This window comes from Myiozetetes cayanensis, unplaced genomic scaffold, assembly GCF_022539395.1.
Source record: "Myiozetetes cayanensis isolate MyiCay16 unplaced genomic scaffold, myiCay2020 scf5-8, whole genome shotgun sequence".
Classification (NCBI taxonomy): domain Eukaryota; kingdom Metazoa; phylum Chordata; class Aves; order Passeriformes; family Tyrannidae; genus Myiozetetes; species Myiozetetes cayanensis.
Window position 1 is genome coordinate 71,705,906 of NW_026087742.1, and position 9,755 is coordinate 71,715,660.

The 9,755-nt window shown below is 35.7% G+C and overlaps 1 non-coding gene across 1 annotated transcript; it reads right to left on the reverse strand.

Moving 5' to 3' along the window:
- Positions 1 to 2,511: 2,511 nt before the first annotated feature.
- Positions 2,512 to 2,584, reverse strand: TRNAE-UUC (transfer RNA glutamic acid (anticodon UUC)). The gene has a single exon. It is a non-coding gene; the product is annotated as a tRNA-Glu (tRNA).
- Positions 2,585 to 9,755: the final 7,171 nt, after the last annotated feature.

Below are 9,755 nucleotides of genomic sequence, written 5' to 3' on the forward strand. Positions count from 1 at the left end.
ATGTGTTTTTTGGTGAAACACACTATATTGATTATTATAAAAATCATAATGTTCAGCAAATTTTGCACGCATTTATAGGTGGTATAGATCAAACGATTAGTGCTCCTTTTAAAAAATCATTTTGATGTTCCTATTACTGTTAATTGTTTAACAAAGCTCCTTTGTCACATATTCTTTATCATTTTTCAGGTTTTATTTCCTAGACTGTGTAATTTGTTTCTTTTCTCAAAAGACTACAAATTGTTACAGCTAAAATTTTTATGATGAAGCAATTACAAAATGAGGTGCCATGATCTCACTGAATGTGTGTGCGCCAAGATGATCATTATCTAGGAGATGAATAGGGAGAAATAGCAGATATTTGGGCTATCTTAGCTCTTAACCCATTGTTAAATGAAGTTAATTTTAAGAATTGGAATGCATTGTTCTTAAAAAGGTTTTTTAAAAATTTTTTTGTTTCTGGGACTTCACACCAAGGTTTCAGCTAGGTTTTTGATATGAAGACCACCTACACAGATATCTGGCATCAGCACCTGGAATAACGTTATTGAGAAGGCTCAGGGCAGACCTCATCACTCTCTACAACTCCCTGAAAGGAAGCTGTAGCCGGGTGGGGGTTGGTCTCTTCTCCCAGCCAGCTATCAGTAAGACAAGAGGGCATGGTCTCAAGCTCTGCCAGGGGAGATTCTGATTGGATGTTAGGAAGAAATTCTTTACAGAGAGGGTAATCAGACATTGGAATGGGCTGCCCAGGGAGGTGGTGGATTCTCCATCCCTGGAGGTATTTAAGAAGAGACTGGGCATGGTACTTAGTGCCATAGTCTAGTAAACTGTGGTGGTAGTGGATCAAGGGTTGGACTTGACGATCTCAGAGGTCCTTTCCAACCCATCTGATTCTATGATTCTATGGATTCAAGGAAAAAAGTGTTTTGGTTTAGTACATAGTTATATTAATAGGTATATTTTTCTTAAACAGTTGTTTCAAAGTTAACAGAAAATACTTAGTTGTAATTTTTTTTCACAGCTGAAAAAGTGGTCTCTCTAGGAATCTGTTAATTTAATGAACTTTGTTATGATTTAGGTTCTTATGGTATTCCTCTAAACTGAATTCATTATTTTATTTTAGAGTATCATACATCCTACAATTGACAATTGACTTATTTGTAGTTTCTGAAGTGAATTCTTACACTGTTCAGGAAGTAATATATGCAATACTTATGTCTTCAGTGCTGTCTTTATATTCAAAATATTTTCATAATCACTCATAACTGATACAAATAAAAATGTTCTGTTCCTTGTCATAGATTTAACAAGTTGGTCTGTATTTGAAATATTAGGAATATATATCCACTGTCTTATTTATATTATTTTTTAAAATAAAATTACACAGTCAAAATGTCCTTTGAGGGTGGTGATCTGGTGGGATAAGAGCAAGAAAGAAGAGTAGAAAAGAGAGCTTTGCAGGGTGTTAGGGAGAAATCACATCTCTTACACCAGCTCTAGAGAGCTTATCAAAAAGGTGGTTAATTAATTAAACCAGAAATGTTTAAATAAAATTTTTCCTAACAGTATTTTAAATTAAAGTTCTCTACAAATGGGTAGAAGAGGAATATATTAGTATTACTGACTGTTTGTGATGGCTCTGAACTTTTAAAAAGATATCACTTACTATGCTTAAAATAAAGATTCTATTTAGCATATTGGCATAAAAAATGTAATGGCTTCTGAAGAGGCAACCTCAGAGAATTTGTAGGACTTCTTTTACAAATGATATGTAATTTGGTAGATTAGAAGTTTTTAAAAATTCTTAAATACCAAGCTAAATAACTAAAGGACAAATAAATTAATTAAACATTCTATAAAACTTGCTAAACTTCCTCTTATTTACCAAATGAAATATGTGCAGCCATGCAAGCTTTATGCATCTATAAATTTTCTGTGCAAAACTACGAGTGTAAAACTGGGAAAAAAGCCTGCACAAATAGTGATTAAATACTTCAATCTTACAAGATTCTTTAGTTGCAGTTCTTGTGAGAGAAGAGTTCAGAGAGAACAAATCAAAGTATAGCAATGAATTAGTAAATACAATGCTAAGAAGTTATCTGAAGAAAATAAACTTTATGCCTGTGTCACAGTATGTGATGAATGAGGAAATGTCTTCAGACAGAAGTTAAGCACTTTTTATTTCGGTGTTGGATTTTTTTGTGCTGCAACAGAGGTAAATTTTTCAAACATCATTCGTAGAATCTGTTGTTAATGAGTGTGATTTGTAGGAATAATAAATAATAATAATGGCCAGTCTTCACGAGCGAAGATCCGGGGAAGGTCTTTACACCTTCCAGCCTGCGCATTGGATTTTTTAGGTGAGACACAGTGTGCGAGGAACTGAGCCCACCCTTTAATCCTAAGGTTCATCTGCCAGGGCCAAGCGAGCTTGGACGGTGGCAGCGAGGTCCTTAGGACGTAGGTGGGTTGCCTTTAAGGGCTAACGAGCCCCACCTGCCCGGGAGTGGCCCTGACCGGGAATCGAACCCGGGTCTCGGCGGTGAAAGCGCCGCGCCTTTACCACTAGACCACCAGGGGCTCCTGTAGGAATACAGACCATGCATTTCAGTGTATAGATGATCAGAAAAATTAAGACATTCTTTCTTTAAAATATACAAATCTGCCTTGCTTGTAATCAGAAAGAAGATATAATAAGTGAGAATGGATGAGATCAGAAAACTGAGGACCCTGTGGTGTCACTCAGGCAGAGACCAAAATATCAGAACTGATATTTAGGAAAGCAAACTGGAAAATATAATGCCAAATCTTAACCTTAATTACTTAAGATATCAATCATGTTCATATTTTCTTCTGAAAACATCCTCGTGGGCTTATTCCTACAATCACTCTGCTGTGGATGAAGTAATCACTGAAGTGTTCAAGCTCACATGAAGTCAACTAAATCTCGTGGAAGTCTAGATGAATGTAGCACAATGTGCTTCTGTGGTTAAATGTCTACTTCTTCTCTAATAATTTTGTGCCTGCATAGCTTATTAGAAAGTAATGGTGGAGTTGGATGGGTTGGATACATTGGTCCTGTGCAGTAGCTGTTGTTGTGGGTCAGAATTACTGCTTCTTTTTGGTTGTAGCTGAGTAACTATGCCATATGTCATATAAAACATAGTAAGGTGGAAACAAAGAGGGTGTAAGCTCAGATAACATAATCTTTATTACCCTAAACTGAAATAAGATATTCAACATAATCCAGATAGGTCTCTTTACACATCTTTAAATACCTAAACTCCTGTTTTGGTTTCAACAAGTGGGTGTGGATAAGTCTCATCCAAGTTGAACATCCAGAGGTGTCCCAAAGTTTTCTGAAAGGAACTTCATCAGGAATCTTTAAAAGTTCACATCATTCCAGTGCAGATTTTTTATGTGTGTTTGTTTTGTTTGTTTGTTTGTTTTGCGTGTGTGTGTGTATCCCAGCTGTATAGATGAAGGAAACTAATCTTTTTCCAAACCACATGTTGCTCTCTCTTGATCACCTTTCCCCTCACTTCCTGTTTTGGCAGGATGGAGTTGAGAATTGGAGGCATAAAAGGCAAAGGTCGTGGGCTGAGATAAGAACAGTTTACTGGAAACAGCAATGAATATGTAAATGAACACTAATGGAAACAATATTAATAACGAAAGTGGGCAAAAAGGGAAAATGATTCACATGTAAAAATGTTTTTATCTGCATCACATGATGGAAGATAGTTTCTCCTCAGTGAGCATTGTTCTGATACCAGCAGATGGAAGGTATTATATTTTAGTTAACTTCTAAGCTTTAAAACTACATCTTCATTTCCAGAGTAATTTTGTCACTCCTTCTAGCATTGCCTTTCAGGCAGTTTGATTGCAGGAGAAAATATTATCTTGTCCTCTGCCAGAGCTTATCAGAAACTTAAACAAAGATATGAAAAGCCTGACAGTTACATTTTTAAGGTATAACTTGCCATTTGTTTACCCAGACTTCACTGCATTAAACTAATGAACATAAATATGTGTGTTTTCTTAAATAGGAAAATTCCCCACCTAAATTCCAATTTTTCTACAGTTGTGTATATCTGGAAGACTTTTGGTAATGTGCTTACATATCTGAATAAAAATCCAACATAAAATACCACCTGTTCTTTTAGATAAACCTTCTGTTTCCCTTTTTGAATGCAGCCACATATGGTAAATTAGATTAGCATGGAAAGTAATCAATTCTGTGATGAAATTTAAGATCAAAATGGGGAAGTTTGCAAAGGATTAGTAATGTACTTGTTTTTGTTTACTTCTTCATGAGAGGAGGGATGACTGGATATTAAAATTCCTTTTCATTGGAAGTCTTTTAATGTCCTGTTTTGGACATGTTTACTTAGTATTAAGATTGGTTTGTCTTTTCATATAAAAACCATATCATTTCATTATTTTTAAAAAAACTAAATAAAAATAACAAAAAAACCCCTTCACCTCTCTGGAGGTTGACTGTGTCTAAGTGGGACAAAATAGCAGAAAAGATAAACCAAGTAAAACCAACAACAATAAAAAAGAAAACAAACACCCAAAACACTCCAACCATCCAATCAAAACTAGCACTCAAGGTCACATAGAGGGAAAAGAAGTGATGGTTCTGCTGATGTCAGGGAGTAGTTTGTGGACTGAAGAACCTTTCCCTCTCTAAAACGTTCAGAGTAATTTTGTCTATGCAAAAAAATTTTTTCTTCTTCTTGTTGCATGTTTTTCAAGCTGTACTTCTTTGTGTGCAAACACTTGGGGAGGACCACTCAATCTCTTTAAGAAAGGAGATCTGCTCCTTCCTTACCTGTTGCCTGGCAACCAGGAGCTAAATCCAAGTTCTCCATCCCCTGCAAACCCCTGTTACTGCCCTGCAGGGAAATGGCTTTTTATGAGGGCAACTTTACCACTTTCCATCCCCAGCTTCAAGAGCTGTCAATTGTATGGGATTTAGCTAAGATGTTCTTCCAGGAAATTAAGACCATACAGGTCTTCTTACTAAAAATGCTACTTTCCCTCTATGAAGCAAAATGGCTGAAAAGGAAAATGAAATAATACAGGTTTTAGTGCTTTGATTTTTCAATCTTACCTGTTTACGGTGACATATTCTTCAAGTTAGTTATTTCAGATTCTCTCATATCAATGACAAAACTGAGAATATTGTTAGCAATTTATAAAAATTCCCAGAAACTTATAATTGTTGCTGGCTCCCTTGAACGGAGATGAATGGTCTGTATCATCAAAAAAGAGGGTCGTCAGTAGATTTATTAAGAACCTTAACATAAGTTAAAAGTGCATCAGGTGACTCCTGGACACTATACTTTACTTTTGTCTGAAACAGTCTTGGGCCTATATCCCAGAGCCAGGTGTAGTTCTTAATGATAATCATGGAGAGGAGAAGGGAGGGAAGGGGAGGGGAGAGGAGGGAGAAGGAAGGGGAAGGGACAGGAGAGGGAAGGGAGAGGAGGGAAAGGGTAAAGCAAGACAAGGGAAAGTCAAGGCAGGGAAAGGCTACAAATGTGTATTTGAACTTTCATCTGTGAAATTTAGAACTTTACATCACTATATTTCTAGCTTTTTGCTAGACTGTTCTACAGTCTTGCAACTTTCTTGTTAGACTGTTCTCTTTTTCACAAAAGCATTGGAGCACCTTACCACTTCCTATATAGTTTGCATCCAGAGATGTAACAAAGGTAAATCACAAGCTGATATTGGCATTTCTAATCTTAATTGTAAAAATTATGATTTTCTAAAACAAGTTCTTCAAATACATTGTCAATTGGGATTTAGGAGTTTATTTATTCTTTAAACAGAGGGGCTTCTCCCATGGGTTTTGGTTTTTTACATGGGTCTTGCAGGTAATATTGATCAAATAGTCAGTGTTCCTTTGTCAATTTGTTTTTTAGGTTTTAGGTACTATCAAATAACTTTGAAGAAATATTTTGTAAAAATTTGCATTATACATATCAGTTGTATGGGATCCTGAACTCTTTGTTTAGTCATTCTGTATCAGACTAAAACAGGGAGGATTTTATTTATAGACATGGCAAGTACAGTTAAATGTTACAGGGTTTTTAAAATTGTAAAGGTCTTAATAATTTCTAGTGACATTTCTTGTTTAGTCTATTTAGAGATTAAGTAATCAATGGAAAAATTCAGCATAAAATATACATATTCAAAGTTACTAAGAAAAATTACAATATTCTTGAAGAAACAACACAAAAATTAATAATATTAGTTCTAGCATATAATGAGTATAATCCTGAGAAATGTGTACATTTATTCCATGTTACTTGAAAGTTTCAGCCTTATTTTCCTCCTTATTTCTTATAAAATATAATGAAAATTCAATACGGCATACCTTCTATTTATATGGTAGCAAGTTCCAATTAAAAACTTTAAAAAAACTAACCTCCTTACTGATCAAAGTAGAAAAAAGATACACTTATTTTCAGTAGGGACACACCTAATTACTAAATCAGGAAGCCTAAGGGCTCTTATCTGCTGTAGTAGCCTGTTTGGTTCTGCATTCCTAACAGCTTTCTCACATTGAAAGTCGTATTTTATGCTACACTTCAGACCAAGCAAGCTTGTAGAACAGTTGCTGAAAACCTTATCCTTTAATATAAGCATAAGTATTTTGTTTCTATTGCAGCTATATAAACCTACCTTCTACTTAGCCACCTGTAGAAAATTGCACCTAAAATTATGCAGGAAGTTACTGCACTGAACCTTGAAGACATGTACTCTGACATCCAGCTGGAAATTCAAGCTGTTCTAAAGCTGAGAAAGGTTCTAAATAGCCAGTATTTGAAGCTGTTAAAGGGTCTGGTCAAACAACAAGAGCAACAGAAATCAGGGGTGCACCTCTGAGGACAAGAAACATGCTGTCTTTGTGCCAATTAGAGGAGATACAGTGGCTGACTGACTTTATTCCTTCAAAACTGGGTAAGAGTTCAAAGTTCACTGGATTAAAATATTTTAGTTCTGTACAGTAGTTACTCTGAGATAGTTGTATTATACCTCTTTATCCTTTAAAGATCGTATTAATGAGTTAAAATGCTTACTTGTTTACATAATATTACATATTTCATCCAGAGATAGGCGAAGTTACCTCTAAAAGACAACTGCTGGATTTTGACTTCTGACACTTCTCTGTTTTGACATGTACTTCCCTCCTCAGCAGGCATTAAAGACTGTTTAAAGTGTGAAAGGTGATGCTTAGGTCCATAAATACGATGGCTGATTTGGAGGGGGAACCCTCAGGTCCTGGGTGTTAAACCATTCTCTGAAGATGTAATGCTCTCCCAACCTGCTCCCCTAGCAGTGGCTCCATGAACCCGTAAGAAGCTCACACAGACCATGCAGAGGGATGGACGAAAGAGGAAGTTTATTGTGGGGATGGGGGCTTATAAGGCTTTTGGGGGGATTAAGAAAGAACCAATTACAGTCTCAGGGTACTACAGAAAAAACCCAATCAGGTAAAGAGTTAATAGCCAATAGAAAGGGGTTAACAAAGGTCAATGAGAAGACCTCAGGGTATCTTCCCAGGACATTCCTGCATAAGAGTTCTTTGCAGGGGGTTTTGGGAAGGAGAAGCAGTGACTTTGCAAAAATACAGAAAAGCCATTTTAAGATATGTTTAAACAACATTAAAACCTTCTGTTTCTATAACATTTGAGCTGTTTTCTTCTTTTCCTTCACCAGTCCATCTCTGACAGGACCTTTTCCATCCTACATAGGGTGAATCCATTGCCACACATAAACGTTGATGCTACCAGAAGACAGACATTTCACCTGGGAGTTCAGGGCTGATTTGTACAGTAAATTCAGACTGCCATGGTGAACAGGTGGTATTTTGCTTTTAGCTGTCATCCTGAAATCAACAAAATTGAATTTACTATCATGCTATTGTGATGCCTTCACAGAAAATAATTTCAGGCTTGTAAAGGGAAAGCTGACTGCATAAACATGGTATGATGATATTTAGGACATTTGTTAAATCTTGCCTCAAGGTGATTATAGAATAGACCTGAAGTGCTACAGCAGCAGCTATGTTGGGGACTTCTGGGGGCTGCTCATCACATTTTGAAAAGTTAAGATGATGTGTGAATCAAGAGGAATCAACACTGGTGTTTTAGAACATGGGTTGTTTATAACTACCAATAGAAACAAGCCCAATTCAAGTTAAATAGGGTGTAGTGTTCTGTCTCTTGACAGCTAAGTTATTTTTGGTCATACTAATGAGGAAACTACTGATCAGGGTACTTTGGTTCTTTCTGTCTAACTGAACTTTCTTGATCATTTTTCACCAATTGATATACTTTCTCTTAAGAATTTTGTTAGTAAACTGACATGCAATTTTGGCAGAATGAGGCTTTTCCCTGCATCTTCCCCTTATCTCTAAATAAGAAAACTTCTGTTTCTGCCATGGTTCTGCATCTATTAGATATTTTATTTCCTTCCATGACAATGAACTGGGCATCTGGGACAATCCTTTTGTTAGTGTTGGTTACATAAAACTGTTCAGACAAAAAGGTTGCAAGGTAAGGATCAGATGGTAAAATTAGCATGCAGAAAAAAAAAAAGTCTCCAAAAAGCTAAAACCTCAAAGTTAATAAATTCCGCTTAATAACTCTCAGTTAAACTGGATCAAGAGCACTCTGGCTTACACTAAGGTCTTTCCAGCAGGCAGCCAAGGGAAGTTATCCTTCCCCCCTACTCAGCACAGGTGATGCCACAGCTGGAGTGCTGAGTCCAGATCTGGGCTCTGCAGTACAAACAAGCAAACAAGCAAATAACCAAGAAAAGATAGGAAATAAGTAAGCAAGGAAAAATATCTCAAAAAGTAGAGATTAATAATTGCTTTTAAAATCATACGTTGAAGACAAAAAATTACTGTTACTACAAGATTTCTAACAAGATTTCTAACAGCAAAATGTACAAGATTACTAACAGCAGATACATTGATTGCAGCTATTCAAAATAACATTATTAAAACAGCCCTACAGTAGGAAAGGCATCCTGTAGACTTTAATCTACTCGTTAGTTCTAAAAAAAATCCAAAAGAACCCCAAAAAACAACCAAACAAAATAAAACAAAAAAACCCCACCAACCAGCAAAAAACCCTAAATTACTTCATTACCTAAAACCAAGACAGTAAAAGACGCAAATAGCTCCACTACACAAAAATTGTGATTGTTTCTTTTATAGTCATAGAAACCTACATAATTTTGTTTAGCAGCGTAAAATAATGAAACTCTAAGGAATAAATGAGAAATCATTATACAGTACGATAAAGAATGAAATCTTTAAGTTATCCAAATATCTTAGGCATTAAAATTTGAACCATGTTACTTTGACTGAAACTGTTTGTCTTGCAACATTTTTTCATTCAAATAATTCCACTGAATTTTGCAGGGGACTAATATACCCCCACCCCACAAAAAACCACCAAAACCAAAACCAAAACAAAACAAAAAATATCAAAATCATTCAAAATTACAAGGTAGTTAAAATAAGTCTAAAGGGACATTTCTGTTATTTTTGTTATTTTTATAAAGAATAGTGGTATAGATTGGAAGATTACAATTCTGCTATTTTTTATGGGCTGGAAAAGTGAAGAAACAGCACAGAAATAATGTTATTTGACATGAATCCATTTGAGTCTTTTCTGAAAATTGTCACTGATTAATTTATAGTAGGATAGATGCCAGAACAG